Genomic DNA, 19,650 nt, shown 5'->3' with positions numbered 1-19,650 from the left:
CCGCAATTGCGGTTTGTTTACTTATGGTTACCCCGGTGTGACGTCATCACATCGCGCCCGGGCCTCCGACGGTCATAGAGAAGACTGGTGACCATCTGGACGGCGATAATCTCTCCGAGCCCTCGATGGGACGGGAGAGCCCGGAGAAGCACTGGATGGTGGCGGGAGGGGGGGAAATCCCCTCCGGCCGCCTATAAGAACGATCAAGCAGCGGAACCGCCGCTATGATCGTTCTTACGGTGCGCAGGATTGCCGCCGGAAGAAAATTATATCTGAATGATGCCTCTATGTGCAGGTATCATTCATATATCCCCGCACAAAATAAAGGATGTCATATGACGTCCACCTGGGATAACAGATCCCCTTTTTGGACGTCATATGACGGCGTGCGGTTTTAAAGTGGTTAATCTGTACATATTGTTACATATTGCTTTCATTGTTTGCATAGTGTTCCTGACTGTTTTCTTTAAACTGTTTCCAGAGAAGGGTCCTACCTCCTCCAGTCAAGCTGAGTCAAATAAAGAAGTTCCCTCCCTGTCACCTCTGGCCACGATTGGACCAGAACTCTTTGCTGCCCTGCGAGAATTTTTTTCGAAATGTCAGAGAGACCCTCCGACATACTCGGCATCGGCAACTGGGTATCAGAAGCTCAGGGTTTTCTCTGGAAGACAACCAGTGCCTACAGGGGAGGACAACTTTGAAGAGTGGCTGGACCAAGCCACACAAGCCTTGGATGAATGGGACATTCCTGAGACCCACAAGAAACAGAGAATCACAGAAAGCTTGAAAGGGCCCGCCTCAGAAGCCATCCGCAATTTGAAGCTCAGCAAGCGAGATTGTGTTGCCCAGGACTATCTGAACATTCTGCAGGATGTGTTTGGGCGCACAGAGAAAGTTTCTAATCTTATTTACCAGTTGGAGCACATTTACCAAAATGGGGGAGAGAAGCTGTCAGAGTACATGACACGTTTGGACAAAATTATACACCAGATCTTGCTGAAGAAGGGTCTAGACCCTCGGAAGGTGGATGAAACAGCAAGTCTTGAGGGGTGCCCAACCCTTGGACCTCATCACCCACCTGTTGAGAACCCTGGGCAAAAACCCTTCCATTTAGCGGTGACCAGCAGGCACAATCGCAGCCGGCCACGCGCGATCGCGTGCATGAGCGTCAGCACTTGGGGGCTAAGAATATGCATGCATCATGCATACAAGGGGGATTATAACTGGGGGTATCCATAGTGGAGAAGGATCTGGGGGTTTTGGTAGATCATATACCTAATAATAGCATGCAATGCCAAGCTTGCCCCTGTACAAATCATTAGTAAGACCTCATCTGGAATATGGGCCCTCCTAATCCTCTTGTATTTTATTGTATTATAACTGTATTGTCTCCTTTTTATATTGTAAAACACTGCATAAACTGTTGGCGCTATATAAATCCTGTATCATCATAATAATAATAATAATAATATGCAGTTCAGTTTTGGACATGTAGCGGGGTCACCCTTTCAGAACCTAATGACAGGCCATCCCGCCGGAACTTTGCTCACGCTTGTAAATATGTAAGATACCTTTAAGAAAGTTATGCATTGTGGGACTTCAAGTAGCAGGAGATATGGACTCCATTGACTCTTAGGAGAAACAGACTATGCTTCCCACAATGCCTTGCATCATTTGAACATGTGACACCTCCGCACAGACTTATGGGGGAGGTTACTTAAGGAAAGGGAGTGGCTGCTCTCGCTCTCTCGGACCAGCATTCTTCTCCTCTGCGGAGCTGCCGAGGACAGCACAGCCATGCTGCTAGGCCAGAAGCCTGGGCCTAAATTCACAGAGAGACCAGCCATTTGGAAGGAAGCAAGACTCCAGTATCCAGCCCGTGTTCCCGCCGATCGGAGAGGAAACCCAGCTGACAACTGAAATAAGTGGAAAATCCTCGTCCGGGATCCTTGTGCTGTGGAGCAGTGAACTACCACCGCACCTTCTGAGGAGAACTCAGGCAGATCGGCCTGTCGGGTGAGAGAGCACATGCTCAGCTTCAAACTCTTCCTTTAGACAGTTAACCTAGTGCCACCCTACAGGCCGGAGGTACGTGTTTGGCCTTTGGCTAATACTTAGAGGCCCCTTAACTTTATAGTCATTATACAGAAATGACTGATGCTAACGAGCGATCAGTTCACCAACGTTGCTGTTCAGGATACTTTGTTTAACTACCTTCTTTCTTTTCATCGTTTACCGTTTGTGGATTACAAAACTAACGTGCACCAACCGGCCGCAACGTGGTCTTTAGCTGTCCTGCAGGATCGCTCGCTAGAAGGACCTCGCGAGCATAGACTGCCTGTTTAGTTTAAATGAATGGTACCATCCCTAGCTTAGATCTTTTTATTACTGTTATTACTGATTCCTGCAGGGGCCCTTGCGAAATCATATTGTGTTAATGTGTGACAGTTGCTCATTTGTGATTTAAACTTATGCTTGTCTTCTTTGAGTTTGTATAAAGTAAACTCATTCTTTTGGTTTAAATATACTACTGTGTGAAGTGTATTTTCTCGTCTGGAGGGACCATCTGTAAAGCAGGTAATATTACTGTTACATTGTCATTGAATATTGCATGCCTGCTATTGTGACCCCAGCCCAGCAGAGGTCACAATATTCCCACCAGACTTCTGATGTGTCAAGGGAGGATTCGAGACAGTTAAATAGGGGTGAGCCAAGTAAAAGAGATCCCAAAACAATCAGCAGCTCCTGAGGGGGTAGCACTACACGTGGAGGCTCGTCTGGGATATTGGCTGTTACCTCTGGTAACGGAAATCATGAGTAGCAATTTATTAAAGAGTGAGGAGTGTCGTGTATTTAGAACTGTCCGGCTATGAGGGAGTTAACTTCACACAGTTAAGATTGGGCGTACGTGCAGCACGCGCCTACAACGTGTCGGACAAGTTCTTCAAGTGGGACGAGCCACCCTCCCCTGCGTGAGACACATAATAGAGTTTCGTGCCAAGCCAGCCGAGCACCGCCCATCTGCAAGAAAGAAGGAGAACCGCATGGTGATGTCTGCCTTCCTGCAACTGGGTGTTACCGTTCCACGGTTGAGGTCTCCAACTACCTCACCGGGGGTCTTCAGCATGTTTTCACCACCTGGGGTGCCCGTGACTGATACGGGTGTCCGCTTGTCCGCCCAAGGACAGTTCTTACTCTTATCCAATGGAGGAACGGAGATGCTGGGCCTGTCCTGTCCCCGCTGCGGGGAGTTATCGGTGAAGATTCAGCCTTTTGCCCGATGCCAGCGATGCCGGGCTTATTTGTTTGCGGCCACATCACCCACGCAAGCTCCCAAGGAGTACCGGGTGAATTTCGTCACCACCACCATTACCGTGGAGGAGGAGACCGTATGGCTAGAGCCATTCCCGTCGGTAGCTATCGTGGAACCAGAAGTCCGGGATCCTGAGATAATCTCAGTGTCGTCCACCTTGACTATCCCCTCGGCTGCTTCGCCACCTCGCTCATTGAAGGTAAGCCCTGTGGACAGCCCGGACCAAGAAGGTGACCCATCCAGCGTGACCAGCTCAACTGAAGTGACTTGTACCCAGGCCGAAACCACGTCGAAGACAGCCACTTCCACAGCAGTCTCCGTGTGGTGTGCCTCCCTAGGAGAAGGACCTGCTCCAGCCTTCCGCAGCCGCGGTCGAGGCCTACCTATTCAACGCTCTTCGCCGGACTGTCCGAGGGACCCTACAGCAGCCAAACCCTGTGGTTACCCACCAGCGGAGGAGTTGCATTTATCGGACTTTGACCTTTTATCGGATGATTCCTTGACTGATGACGGCGACCTTCCTGATTACCTTTTCGAGCCTCGGTTCCCTGAGTCGCGGGGTCTCGGAGGACCCCGTGCCTTCCACGGAGCTCGAAGGAGGAAGAAATGCTCCGGCCGGAGCGCATCATTGCGTGGGTCCCAGCAGCTGCCCACGGACGTTCCATGTCTAACCTGGGGAGTCGGTGAGTTAAATGTTGTTCCTGTCACACTCACCACCCCTGTGTCCCTTGTTGCTCCTAAGTTAAAAAGGGCACCAGACGCAATAGTGCTGCCGGGACGTGGGGACTTACGTACTTTGCCGAGTTTGGCCAGGCTGCAGTGCCTGGTGATCCAAAGAGTTGCGACCCAACACGGATACAAATACCCATATGTGCCACCTTCCCTTTTGCTACAAATTGATCCGGAACGGGAAGCTTGGTGCCAGGAGGCCATATGGTCGCACCTAAAAATACCCCGCATTCTGGGCGGCGCCGACCCAAGGCTCTCCTCTTTAAAGGCTAAACTTGAATGCTGCCACCATGACTGGAGTTGGGGCCGTCATATTTACAGCGATCAGGTCGTGCTGAATTCGCCTGGAAAAGAAGACCAGGTGTTCTCAACCACCACGACTACTGCCGATGGCACCATCATTATCTTGCCAGACCCAGTGAGCTGTATGTCTGCATTGTTTGGCATGAACACTTTAAAGAAGTTCTGGACAAGGGTTGCCCCATTTGAGTTTTTCTCCCAGTTTCCCCTTTCCCCCTGGCCTCTCCGGATCCACATTAGGACTTATGTGAAGAACTTTGGAGGGGTTGGGTTCAGTCAGTTAGAGTGGGACCTTGCCAACTTCTCCACAGCAGTACAGGAAGATTCAGCAAGAAAATAATTGTTTTACCTTTTCACTTCCCTTTTGCTGCTATTTCTTTGCACTTGAACTGGACTGCCGCAGTACCAGCGCACTGACCGCTAGGGGCAGTGTTCTGCAACATTTTCACTGCAGGACAGAACTGCACAGATAGTTTCTTTGCTTCTTTTATATTTCTTGCAAACAGTAAAGTCATTGCTCAGCACTTACACTTAGGACTCCTTGGGAGGAATTGAGACTTCGCGTTCAGACGTGAGCGTGCAGTTTCAGTTCTGACCTTGGAGGTTGTACATAGATAAGAATTTTATATCATATCAGGATGTATATTGTGTATATGTTCTCTTTTTATATTTCCTATGCAGGTTGTTTTGGACCCACCTACTATCAACACTGCGAAGAATGAGCAGAATAGATAGAAAGGGCTGTGTATGTGTGTATTGTCATATGTTACATAAATTACTAATATTGTAATTTAATGTTTTAAATTATGTTTTCTCTTTTTCCTACTTTCTATACTGTTTAGCAGGTATTAGGCTGGCATTCAGGCTTGAATGCCTTAGGACACTGGGGACAGTGTCATTTCAAGTGGGGGGAGTATGTAGCGCCCCCTTACTTTCAGTATGGGCACTACGCTAAAGTTAGTGGGGAATGGGAGAGTTATTTGCTCCCATTCATAATTTGCTAAATTTGGGCTGCTGTCATTCCTGAACTGTCCTGTAGGTCAGTCTGCGCTCCAGGGGTGCCGATTCCACCCCTGGGCGACAGTTGGCGCTAGAGGGGTTCTGGCGGAGCCACTTTTCCCCAACTCCAGAGGAGTTTTCCCTTGCGGGGCATGCTGAGGGAGGGTATATCTGTGGCAGACGCCATTTTTGTTGGTTCTTCGCGGGTTCCAGGTTCCAGGTGTGGCACCCACCTTTAGGGTGTGCGCATCCAACGGACCCCGACAATATGGCCTACCAGGCCGGGGTCGCACGCTACGCGGAGCTCCATGTTGCTGAAAGGCGCCCCAGTGACTTGCTGGGGCCCCTACTCTATTTAAGAGAATCCAGGCTGTATGCCGTTCGGTGGGGGTCGGCTTGAGGAGAACCCGGAGGCAGGTTGTCCAATAAGGCTTGAACGAACCATCAGGGATCTGGTGACCGGGACATTGACAGGTACACTTCAACTGTCACCCGGTGACCATGACTTAATGTACTGGGAGGATTCGCTCAATCCATTCAGCTCATCCAAGTACTAGGCCTGTGGCAGAGGTCCCTAGAGCCAGGTCTGTGGCAGAGACCTTTTCCTCCCAGCAACCTTAAAGTAGCGCTTCGGCTGCCAAACTCGTGTCAGGAGTTTGTCCGGGGGTACTTCACCCACTCTGGCTAGAGTGGCGACGAACTGTGTTTATTACTACTGAGAGCAGGATTGCTCGCTTCATATCCAGGCCTGATGCTTCAAAGTTCTCTATTGCTTCATCAACCTTTCATCTCTACCTTATGTTGATGTTGGTCATGTTGGGCCGAAAATAAAGCATTCAGAAAACCTTTATTTACTCACTGGACATTCGCTCACTAATCTACTCATCAACTTCACCCCTAGACAACGGTAAGAGGTAACTCAATACGCCGATCCCAAAACAACCAGCGGCTCCTGAGGGGGTAGCGCTACAGACACCAGTTATCAAAAAGCATATCGAGCAACTGGAGAAAGTGCAGAGAAGGGCAACCAAACTGATAAGAGGCATGGAGGAGCTGAACTATGAGGGAAGATTAGAAGAACTGAATCTGGTCCCTCTTGAGAAAAGGAAAACAAAGGGGATAGGATCAACATGTACAAATGCATAAGTGGTCCATATAGTGAACTTGGTGTTGAGTTATTCACTTTAAGGTCATCACAGAGGACAAGGGGACACTTTACATTAGGGGGAAAAGAGACTTTATCTCCAAATATGGAAAGGTTTCTTCACAGTTATGCCGCGTACACACGAGTCTTGAGGGGTGCCCAACCCTTGGACTCCATCACCCTCCTGTTGAGAACCCGGCAAGATGGTGACATATTGAAGTATCCTGTCCTGATCTGTAATGTGTGGGAAGAGGAGGCCATGCTGGAAAACCAAAAGGAAAGCCAGTTGTCGGGGTCAGGGTGGTCAGTGCAGCTGAAGGCGACCCTCAGGTCGAGCTTCTTAGGACTCAAGTGTCACAACTGATAGAGATGATGGCCCTGTTGACCGCCAAGCCAGTTGTTCTACCCAGCGATGAAGTATCAGAGGGGCCCAACAAGTTTTTAAGCTCTACGGTTGCTCAGGTGCAGAAGCCCGCAAACCAAGGGATTTGTTTCAACTGCAGAGGAGTCGGACATTATCGACAAGTATGCCCAAGCCCAGTGAAGGCTGAAACGCAATACCGAAAGCTGGAGGGACACTCCAGAGGGCCCCGGTGAAGGAGTCAACCGGGTGCCCATCTACATTAGCTAGCTATAAAACACACAAAGCTGGGAGACCAAACCTCTGCAGAGAGCTTCTGTTGTTGCCTCCGAGCGACCCAGTGTCCCACTCCCTTTGACCCATGCTACTCGGCGTCGGAGAGTCAATGCACACCAGACTCACAAAGCTCAACAGAGACTCAAGCCAGGTCAGAACTTCCGCAAGAAAGGAGTGCGGATACAAGCTACCCGAACAGGGCAAGCCTGCCACTTCCTACGAATTTCCTGCCAAGCTAGTGGGGCCCTCTCCGGTTGTCTCCATCCAAGTGGAAGGAATCTATACCAAGGCCCTCCTGGATACTGGAGCTCAAGTGACTCTCCTCTACAGAGACTTCTACGACAAGCACCTCAAACACCTGCCATTACAGAAGTTAGAAGAGCTAGAGATATTGGGTATTGGGACTCAGAACTTCTCCTAAGATGGCTATCTACCAGTCAAACTGACCTTTGACCCCTCTGTAGCTGGGAGGGCTGAGACCTTTGACACTTTGGCAGTGGTCTATCCTCGCCCACCAGGGGCTGGTAAAAGTTCCCTCATCATCGGGGGTAATACTGACCTTGTCAGAAGACCTTGAAGCTGACAGGCTGAAAGAAGACATGGGGGTGGAGATAATTTCTCAAGTGGTTCCAACTAAGGCGTTGCAGAGAAGTCACAGGAAGATCTCAGTTAGTGTTCGCAACATAACAACCTCACCTGTGAAGATGCCGGCTGGGATGTAGTTGGGCCAAGTGAACCCGGCCACAGGGGCATACCAATAGGGGGGAGGGGGCCAACCGCCCCAGGTACCACACATTGGGCCGTTGTCAGTGGCCGAGGGACTTCACTATATGGGGTGCGTTCCGCACCCGAGTCGGGTGACACCATCTGATCATCCCAAGGGCATCCCTGCTGGCTCTGGCTGCTCCCTTTCCCTTTAGGTGTTTTTTAGAACACCCCCAGCCCCGCAGCCGCAATGGACTGGTCCAGACTGTCCACTCGTTCAGTGACTGAATTCCCTCCTGCCCACCACTGCGGCCTCAGCCTGTGTCTGTCATCTCTCTCCGCTGGGGCGGCTCATCTGCTGCTACCACACACAGACACAGTCAGGATCAGGAATAGAATCCGGACCTACAAAGTTACTCCCTAGCTGAGTCTGAGATCCAGGGGACAGTGGTGAGTGGGGGCCCTGGGGGGTGTTGTAAGAAGAAGAGCCTGGAGGAGTATATGTGTCTGTCTGCTCTGCCACCATGTGCTGACCTGATTTGGGGGGGGGTAATTTCTGTGTCAACCATCCCCTGCCATGTGTACTAGCACTAAAAGTAGCTGACCCGATTGGGGGGGGGTTATTGCTGTGTCCACCACCCCCTGCCATGTGTACTAGCACTGTAAGTAGCTGACCTGATGGGGGAGGGGGTGATTGCTGTGTCGACCACCCCTGCCATGTGTTTTAGCACTGTATGAAGCTGACCTGATTGGGGGGGGGGTGATTGCTGTGTCCGCCACCCCCTGCCATGGGTACTAGCACTGTAAGTAGCTGACCTGATTTGGGGGGGGGGGTTGCTGTGTCCACCACCCCCTGCCATGTGTACTAGCACTGTAAGTAGCTGACCTGATTGGGGGGGGGGGGGTGGTGGTGATTGCTGTGTCCACTACCCCCTGCCATGTGTACTAGCACTGTAAGTAGCTGACATGATTTGGAGGGGGGGTGATTGCTGTGTCCACCACCCCCTGCCATGTGTACTAGCACTGTAAGTAGTTGACCTGATTGGGGGGGGTGATTGTTGTGTCCACCACCCCCTGCCATGTGTACTAGCACTGTAAGTAGCTGACCTGATTGGGGGGGGGTTGCAGAATGCAGACATGTGCTATATAAAGGTTGCAGAATGCAGATATGTGCGATATACAGGGTGCAGAATGTAGACATTAGGGATGAGCTTCGAGTTTGAGTCGAACTCATGTTCGACTCGAACATTGCCTGTTCGTCTGTTCGGCGAACAATGAACAATTAGGGGTGTTCGCGGCAAATTCGAAAAGCCGTAAAACACCCTGTTAAAGTCTATGGGAGAAATCTAAAGTGCTAATTTTAAAGACTAATATGCAATTTATTGTCCTAAAGTGTTTGGGGACCTGGGTCCTGTCCCAGGGGACATGTATCAATGCAAAAAAAGTTTTAAAAACTGCTGTTTTTTCGGGAGCAGTGAATTTAATAATGCTAAAAGTGAAACAATAAAAGTGAAATATTACTTTAAATTTCATACCTGGGGGGGGGTGTAAAGTTAGCATGTGAAATAGCGCATGTTTACAGTACATAGAACTGTCCCTGCACAAAGTGTCAATTCTGAAAGGAAAAAAAGTATTTTAAAACCGGACTTGCGGCTATAATGAATTGTCGGCTCTGGCAATTCAGAGAGAATTCATTCATAAAAAAAAAAATAGCGTGGGGGTCCCCCCAAATTCCATTACCAGGCCCTTCAGGTCTGGAATAGATATTAAGGGGAACCCCGCCGTCAATTTAAAAAAAAATGACGTGGGGTTCCCCCAAATATCCATTCCAGACCCTTCAGGTCTGGTGTGGATTTTAAGGGGAACTCCACCCCAAATTAAAAAAAAAATGGTGTGGAGTTCCCCCAAAAATCCACACCAGACCCTTTATCCGAGCATGTTAACCTGGCTGGCCGCAGAAAAAAGGGGGGACAGAGTGCGGCCCCCCCTCTCCTGAACTGTACCAGACCACATGCCCTCAACATGGGGAGGATGTCCCCATGTTGATGGGGACAAGGGCCTCATCCCCACAACCCTTGCCCGGTGGTTGTGGGGGTCTGCGGGCGGGGGGCTTATCAGAATCTGGAAGACCCTACCATTTCACGAAGTAAGTGTAAATAGTTGGAAAAAACACACACACACCGTAGTAAAAAGTCCTTTATTAATAAAAAATAAAATAAACAAAATCCACCTGTCACGTGACCCCGCACCCTCTGACGCACCCTCTGCTACGTCACTGGGGAAGCCCAGCAAGGGGGAAGACTGGGCTTCCCCAGTGACGTAGCAGAGGGTGCGTCAGAGGGGGCGGGGTCACGTGACGGGTGGCCCCACCTCCCCTATATAAGAAATGTCACAGCTTCAGCCGCGTCATTCGCTGGGCTGTGTCCAGCGAGAGAGGAGGTCGGTGTGGTTGCACTCTGGATGGATGGATCTTCTCATCGCTGGACCCTAGATCACCGACCATCGCTGGATACAGACAACGTTGGAGCAGGAAGCCGGGAACGAGTGGATTATCACAGCTGGATTTTTTTTATTTTTATTTTTATTAATAAAGGACTTTTTTCTACGGTGTGTGTGTGTTTTTTCCAACTATTTACACTTCCTTCGTGAAATGGTAGGGGTACAATGTACCCCATTACCAATTCACATAGGGGGGCAGGATCTGGGGGTCCCCTTTGTTAAAGGGGTCTTCCAGATTCTGATAAGCCCCCCGCCCGCAGACCCCCACAACCACCGGGCAAGGGTTGTGGGGATGAGGCCCTTGTCCCCATCAACATGGGGACATACTCCCCATGTTGAGGGCATGTGGTCTGGTACGGTTCAGGAGAGGGGGGCCGCACTCTGTCCCCCCTCTTTTCTGCGGCCGGCCAGGTTAACGTGCTCAGATAAGGGGTCTGGTGTGAATTTTTGGGGGAACTCCACGCCATTTTTTTTAAATTTGGGGTGGAGTTCCCCTTAAAATCCACACCAGACCTGAAGGGTCTGGAATGGATATTTGGGGAAAATCCCACGTCATTTTTTTTTTAAATTGACGGCGGGGTTCCCCTTAATATCCATTCCAGACCTGAAGAGCCTGGTAATGGAATTTGGGGGGACCCCCGCGCTATTTTTTTTTATGAATGAATTCTCTCTGAATTGCCAGAGCCGACAATTCATTATAGCCGCAAGTCCGGTTTTAAAATACTTTTTTTCCTTTCAGAAATGACACTTTGTGCAGAGACAGTTATAATATTTCACTTTTATTGTTTCACTTTTAGCATTATTAAATTCACTGCTCCCGAAAAAACTTCAGTTTTTAAAACTTTTTTTTGCATTGATACATGTCCCCTGGGACAGGACCCAGGTCCCCAAACACTTTTTAGGACAATAACTTGCATATTATCCTTTAAAATGAGCACTTTAGATTTCAAATGTTCGAGTCCCATAGAGTTTAACGGGGTTCTAAAGTTCACACGAACATTTGGTGTGTTCACAAGTTCTGGTGCTCGGCTCATCCCTAGTAGACATGTACGATTTACAGGGTGGAGAATGTAGACACGTGCAATTTACAGGGTGCAGAATGTAGACACGTGCGATTTACAGGGTGCAGAATGTAGACATGTGCAATTTACAGGGTGCAGAATGTAGACATGTGCAATTTACAGTGTGCAGAATGTAGACACGTGCTATATACAGGATGCAGAATCCAGGCGTGTGCTATGTACAGGGGGCCAGATTCTCAAAGAAGTTACGGCGGCGCATATGGAGATGCGCGGCGTAAGTGTAAAAATGCGCCGTCGTATCTATGCGCCGTAGTCACAGAACTAGATACGCCAGAAACAAGGCTTCTCCCGTCCGTCTTAACTTTTGTAAGCTAACGCAGCGTAGGCGCATATTTACGCTGATGGCATCCTGCGCTTCCATTGAATTAGTATTCAAATATGCAAATGATGTAGATGCGCTGATTCCCGAACCTACGCGCGGTGTGCGTAAGACGAATGGCCGGCCTAAAGTTACCCCTCATAAAGCAGGGGTAACTTTGCCCCAGACGTGTGCAAGTCAGCTGGAGAGCAAATACAGCAGCACCATTCCGGACGAGCTGAACAACCACACTTATAGGACAACACATTCGTATGCCAACATGCCAGGGGCAGGCATGGTCTGAGCACTACTAGTGTGTGCAAAGGCAGAGGCCCGTAGAAGGAGGAGGAGGGCACGTGATAGGGTATACCCACCGCGCATTAGCCTCTTTGCCATGGGTGATTTGGAGGTGTATCGCAGTTTCAGATTCAGCCCTGCTGCTTTCTTGGAAATTACCAGAGCCCTGCAGGATGACATCACCAGCCAGACACACCGCTCACATGCAGTGCAGCCACTGGAGAAGGTCCTGGCAACACTGCATTTCCTTGCCACTGGTTCTTTTCAGCGCACAAGTGGAGCCGTGGCTGGGATGTCACAAACCAGCATGAGCAGATGTGTGCACCAGGTTGTCCCTGCAATCCTGAGACGCATGGCCAACCAAATCATCAAACCCACCCAGGAGGACCTGCGGCAGAAGGCAATGCGTGATTTCTGCCTAATTGACGGATTCCCACGCACCGTGGGGGCCATTGATTGCACCCATGTGGCACTACAGCCCCCCCGTGACACAGAGCACATTTATCGCAATCGGAAGCATTGGCATTCCATAAACGTAAAGAGTGCCACATACCATATAGGTTATCGCAAATCATATATAAACACAGTGAAGTAATAATATTCACAATCATGTGACTGCATACAAATAAACACCCGTGATAATAAAGAAATGTGACTGAAACGCACTGATAGTGCAAAAGAAAGTCACTATAAGAAATCGAAAAATTGGGTCAAAGAGATAAAAGTTCATATATTTAAGGATCCTGCGATCTTCAAGGCCTTTCACCACACCCGACAGTGATCTGTGATTCCTTCCCCATCAAAATGGACACTCACCAGACCAATATGCCTCACACTCTCGTGTTTTGGCAATTGAGCTTTTATATCAAGATATTTCCAGTTGGCGAGGATAAATTTCGATGTAAATATCAAAAGCTCCACATAAATGGTAGGGAGAAACAAAAAAGTGCAAATAGTGTAATTCCGCAAAAAAAGGTTTAATAACACACTATCTTAAAAGCTTCAAGGGTTACACTCACAAACAAATCTGTAAATCCAGCAATATATCACATCAAACAACTCCTCCTCTTAAAAGCTCAATTGGTGGGAAGTGGTCACGGCGGACCCCCGATCAGGCAAGAAAAAAATCGGGATCCCATGAATAAGCTATACCAGCGAAACATGTCGGGACGTGGCCTCTACAATTGAAACTTGACTGATCTGCATGCTGAGTGCTTTAGAAGTTTATACAAGATTTTGGATTTGCGGCTCTATCTGATAAGTGATCCACGGCACCGTGAGTAGGAGGATTTTTTCTTGCCTGATCGGGGGTCCGCCGTGACCACTTCCCACCAATTGAGCTTTTAAGAGGTGGAGTTGTTTGATGTGATATATTGCTGGATTTACAGATTTGTTTGTGAGTGTAACCCTTGAAGCTTTTAACAGTGTGTTAAACCTTTTTTTGCGGAATTACACTATTTGCACTTTTTTGTTTCTCCCTACCATTTATGTGGAGCTTTTGATATTTACATCGAAATTTATCCTCGCCAACTGGAAATATCTTGATATAAAAGCTCAATTGCCAAAACACGAGAGTGTGAGGCATATTGGTCTGGTGAGTGTCCATTTTGATGGGGAAGGAATCACAGATCACTGTCGGGTGTGGTGAAAGGTCTTGAAGATCGTAGGATCCTTAAATATATGAACTTTTATCTCTTTGACCCAATTTTTTGATTTCTTATAGAGACTTTCTTTTGCACTATCAGTGCGTTTCAGTCACATTTCTTTAGTATCACAGGTGTTTATTTGTATGCAGTCACATGATTGTGAATATTATTACTTCACTGTATTTATATATGATTTGCGATAACCTATATGGTATGTGACACTGTTTATGTTTAGTAGAATATGCACATATATTCTGTTAGCGATGTTGCAATTTGTTAATACTCTTGAGGGAGTATTTTAATTTTTCGTTTGTTTTCACTGATTTCTTTTTTAAACAGCAGCTAGGCATCACACATCTTTTCCACAAGCGCAGCGGTGGGCGGCTATTAGGGCGTTTTTAGACCATCCATTTCTTCTATTCCATAAATGTACAGGTGATAGCCGATGCCAAATACCTCATATGGCACGTCCGTGCCAAACACCCAGGGTCCAGCCATGACAGCTTCATATACCGTCAGAGCCCCATCCCAACAGAATTTGAACAGAACGTGTATGGGGACAGCTGGCTGGTTGGTGAGTGACATGGGTGTCAGGCATGTCTGTCCCCCCCATGATGCAGACATCACGAGGGGCACATGCATGACTAACATCCTCCTGTCTTTTCCCTTCCAGGTGACGCAGCATATGCACTTGGACCCCATCTCAAGACTCCATTCCGGAATCCCCAAACCAGAGGAGAGAGAAGATACAATGAAGCACACGCACGTATCCGTGGAGTGGTGGGACGCACCTTTGGCCTCCTGAAGTCCTGTTTCCGATGCCTGGATAAGTCTGGGGGTACCCTGTTGTATTCCCTAAACTTTGTGTGCCAGATCATCGCTGCATGTTGCATGCTGCACAACTTCGCCATGAGAAGGGGCCTGGAGATTGACCTACGTGATGACCTTACCCCCCAACCACCCAGTCCCCCCCTGCCAGAGGCTACCCCATCTGCTGATGGTACAGCAGTCAGGAGATGTCTCGTGGAACAAATCTTTGAACGTTAAACACACACATTAATCATGGCACAATGAGAATGCACGCATGCACACCACTGTGGTCCCTAGCGCACACACCCCACATCCACATCACATTGGATTAGACCAAAGTACACCGCACGGTACTAAGGAGCAGCAACGCCGCGTCAAGGCCCCAATGATGTTGCTGTCCATTCATACGTCATTCATACGGACCTGGGGAGAACTTATCCCCAACGACCGAGGGTGACACCCCTTAGTGGCAGGAGTGTCACCCCCCCACATTCACACACCATTCACACTGTACTCTGCACTACTGCCTGTGTGCAGCAAAAATAACATAAAAAGCTCTTAACCAGAGCAACAAAAATATAAAAAGCTCTTAACCAGAGCAAAAAGAACTCCAAAAAAAAAAAACACTTGCCCCGGCGCGGGCTACGCCTGGTGCCCAGGCTCCTGGCCCTCACTTGCCTTGGGGGAGCCTCAGTTGGGGGGGTGGGGCATCAGGTTGGGGAGCATCCCCAGGTCCCTAAACAAAAAAATTGATATATAATGAAAATTGAAGCCAGTAAACCCAAATCAATGGGAAGCTGTAAAAAGAAGAAGAACTCAGTCCCAATGTGTCCACAATAGATATAGTTCATATAAAGGTGAACAAATGTTGAAGAGCAAATGTGACAACCACCACCACGAATCAGTAAAAATTGGAGGCTTACCACATGGCAAGCAATGAATGCTTGCGGCTGCAAACCCCAGCCAGGGCCTTTAGGCGATCCTCACGGGGGGGGGGGGGGGGGGATGAATGTTGAAACCCCCAAACGAATCCACGATTTTTGGAACGTGTCACAAAAGAAAACACTCAATAGTGAAGTATGTCGTAGATCAGTACACATATGAGGTATATAGTGAGTTAGGAACCACCACCACCAACACCCTATAAATAGGAGGCTTACCAGAGCATATGAAAAAAACAGCGAGTGGCTAAAACCCTAGCCTGGGCCTTTAAAAATCCTGGGATGTGATTACAATCCTTAGGGATCCTCCGTATTCAGTAGGTACATAAAAAGAATAATGGGGCCCACATAGTGAAGTACGTTTGAAACTGTACGTTTAATGAGTAAAAATATGCACTTACAAGGTCATATAAGAATAAAAGCAGAGAGAAGCCGGCCGGCTCGGAACAAACGCCCGTCCACTCTGAACAACACGTCCTGCGTCCAGCGTGCCTAAAGGCCCTGGCTGGGGTTTGCAGCCGCAAGCATTCATTGCTTGCCATGTGGTAAGCCTCCAATTTTTACTGATTCGTGGTGGTGGTTGTCACATTTGCTCTTCAACATTTGTTCACCTTTATATGAACTATATCTATTGTGGACACATTGGGACTGAGTTCTTCTTCTTTTTACAGCTTCCCATTGATTTGGGTTTACTGGCTTCAATTTTCATTATATATCAATTTCTAGCGCGGTAATTTTTTCTTCCATCCCCAGGTCCCTCCTTTGGGGGAACTCCACGCCATTTTTTTTAAATTTGGGGTGGAGTTCCCCTTAAAATCCACACCAGACCTGAAGGGTCTGGAATGGATATTTGGGGAAAATCCCACGTCATTTTTTTTTTTAAATTGACGGCGGGGTTCCCCTTAATATCCATTCCAGACCTGAAGAGCCTGGTAATGGAATTTGGGGGGACCCCCGCTCTATTTTTTTTTATGAATGAATTCTCTCTGAATTGCCAGAGCCGACAATTCATTATAGCCGCAAGTCCGGTTTTAAAATACTTTTTTTCCTTTCAGAAATGACACTTTGTGCAGAGACAGTTATAATATTTCACTTTTATTGTTTCACTTTTAGCATTATTAAATTCACTGCTCCCGAAAAAACTTCAGTTTTTAAAACTTTTTTTTGCATTGATACATGTCCCCTGGGACAGGACCCAGGTCCCCAAACACTTGTTAGGACAATAACTTGCATATTATCCTTTAAAATGAGCACTTTAGATTTCAAATGTTCGAGTCCCATAGAGTTTAACGGGGTTCTAAAGTTCACACGAACATTTGGTGTGTTCACAAGTTCTGGTGCTCGGCTCATCCCTAGTAGACATGTACGATTTACAGGGTGGAGAATGTAGACACGTGCAATTTACAGGGTGCAGAATGTAGACACGTGCGATTTACAGGGTGCAGAATGTAGACATGTGCAATTTACAGGGTGCAGAATGTAGACATGTGCAATTTACAGTGTGCAGAATGTAGACACGTGCTATATACAGGATGCAGAATCCAGGCGTGTGCTATGTACAGGGGGCCAGATTCTCAAAGAAGTTACGGCGGCGCATATGGAGATGCGCGGCGTAAGTGTAAAAATGCGCCGTCGTATCTATGCGCCGTAGTCACAGAACTAGATACGCCAGAAACAAGGCTTCTCCCGTCCGTCTTAACTTTTGTAAGCTAACGCAGCGTAGGCGCATATTTACGCTGATGGCATCCTGCGCTTCCATTGAATTAGTATTCAAATATGCAAATGATGTAGATGCGCTGATTCCCGAACCTACGCGCGGTGTGCGTAAGACGAATGGCCGGCCTAAAGTTACCCCCCATAAAGCAGGGGTAACTTTGCCCCAGACGTGTGCAAGTCAGCTGGAGAGCAAATACAGCAGCACCATTCCGGACGAGCTGAACAACCACACTTATAGGACAACACATTCGTATGCCAACATGCCAGGGGCAGGCATGGTCTTAGCACTACTAGTGTGTGCAAAGGCAGAGGCCCGTAGAAGGAGGAGGGTGATTTGGAGGTGTATCGCAGTTTCAGATTCAGCCCTGCTGCTTTCTTGGAAATTACCAGAGCCCTGCAGGATGACATCACCAGCCAGACACACCGCTCACATGCAGTGCAGCCACTGGAGAAGGTCCTGGCAACACTGCATTTCCTTGCCACTGGTTCTTTTCAGCGCACAAGTGGAGCCGTGGCTGGGATGTCACAAACCAGCATGAGCAGATGTGTGCACCAGGTTGTCCCTGCAATCCTGAGACGCATGGCCAACCAAATCATCAAACCCACCCAGGAGGACCTGCGGCAGAAGGCAATGCGTGATTTCTGCCTAATTGACGGATTCCCACGCACCGTGGGGGCCATTGATTGCACCCATGTGGCACTACAGCCCCCCCGTGACACAGAGCACATTTATCGCAATCGGAAGCATTGGCATTCCATAAACGTAAAGAGTGCCACATACCATATAGGTTATCGCAAATCATATATAAATACAGTGAAGTAATAATATTCACAATCATGTGACTGCATACAAATAAACACCCGTGATAATAAAGAAATGTGACTGAAACGCACTGATAGTGCAAAAGAAAGTCACTATAAGAAATCGAAAAATTGGGTCAAAGAGATAAAAGTTCATATATTTAAGGATCCTGCGATCTTCAAGGCCTTTCACCACACCCGACAGTGATCTGTGATTCCTTCCCCATCAAAATGGACACTCACCAGACCAATATGCCTCACACTCTCGTGTTTTGGCAATTGAGCTTTTATATCAAGATATTTCCAGTTGGCGAGGATAAATTTCGATGTAAATATCAAAAGCTCCACATAAATGGTAGGGAGAAACAAAAAAGTGCAAATAGTGTAATTCCGCAAAAAAAGGTTTAATAACACACTATCTTAAAAGCTTCAAGGGTTACACTCACAAACAAATCTGTAAATCCAGCAATATATCACATCAAACAACTCCTCCTCTTAAAAGCTCAATTGATGGGAAGTGGTCACGGCGGACCCCCGATCAGGCAAGAAAAAAATCGGGATCCCATGAATAAGCTATACCAGCGAAACATGTCGGGACGTGGCCTCTGCAATTGAAACTTGACTGATCTGCATGCTGAGTGCTTTAGAAGTTTATACAAGATTTTGGATTTGCGGCTCTATCTGATAAGTGATCCACGGCACCGTGAGTAGGAGGATTTTTTCTTGCCTGATCGGGGGTCCGCCGTGACCACTTCCCACCAATTGAGCTTTTAAGAGGTGGAGTTGTTTGATGTGATATATTGCTGGATTTACAGATTTGTTTGTGAGTGTAACCCTTGAAGCTTTTAACAGTGGGCCTGATTTACCAAGCCTTTACTCCATGACTCATGGAGTAAAAGCAGGAGTAGCAGCCGTTTGGCCATTTACTAAAGAAATACGCTGCTAGTGCAGTGTATTTCCCTAGTTACTAATGTGCTCCGTGCGCCCAGGAGAGGGTGCATTGTGCACCAGTACAGACCTGGCGCACGGCACATTGAAGTGTAAATTGCGGGGGTTTGGGCGGGAGTTTATTAGGGGGGAGGTGGGGGGATGCAGGGGAAGTGAAGTGACATGTGTTTTAAAGTGTTTGGCGGGCCGAATTGAAAGGGAAAGTGTTTTTTGAAAACAGATCCCCGTACGCTTGCACAGTGCGCCTGAACCTCGGGAGGTTCATTTGCATACTGGGCATGCGCAGAGAGAAAAGTCAGGGATTCCCGTGCGCCTTGTCAGTACGCCGTGAAAATCTTGGTAAATACCAAGCGGCGTACCCGTGATTGCGCTGCGTGACGCGGCGCACGGGAATCTCCGAGCTGTTTTCAGCCCTGAAGGGGAACTCGGCGCCAAATTTCAAACTTGAAATCGGCGCGGGTCCCCCTTCAGGGCTACATTAGGCTCTTAGGCTTGGTCCGGAACGTGAGGGGTTAAACCCGCGCCGATTCGGCGCGGGGGTCCCCCCCAGATCCAAACCAAGCCCTCATCCCAAGCATGCAGTCTGGCCCGGACAGGAATGGGGGAGGGGACGAGCGAGCGGCCCCCCCCCCTCCTGAGCCGTACCAGACCGCATGCCCTCAACATGGGGGAGTGTGTGCTGTGGGGGAGGGGGGCACTGCCCCCCCACCCCACAGCACTCTTGCCCCCATGTCGATAGGGACAAGAGCCTCTTCCCGACAACCCTTGCCATTGGTTGTCGGGGT

The sequence above is a fragment of the Rana temporaria genome, chromosome 12, assembly GCF_905171775.1.
Source record: "Rana temporaria chromosome 12, aRanTem1.1, whole genome shotgun sequence".
In the NCBI taxonomy this organism is placed as follows: domain Eukaryota; kingdom Metazoa; phylum Chordata; class Amphibia; order Anura; family Ranidae; genus Rana; species Rana temporaria.
Note: the sequence above shows the minus strand (reverse complement) of the source record.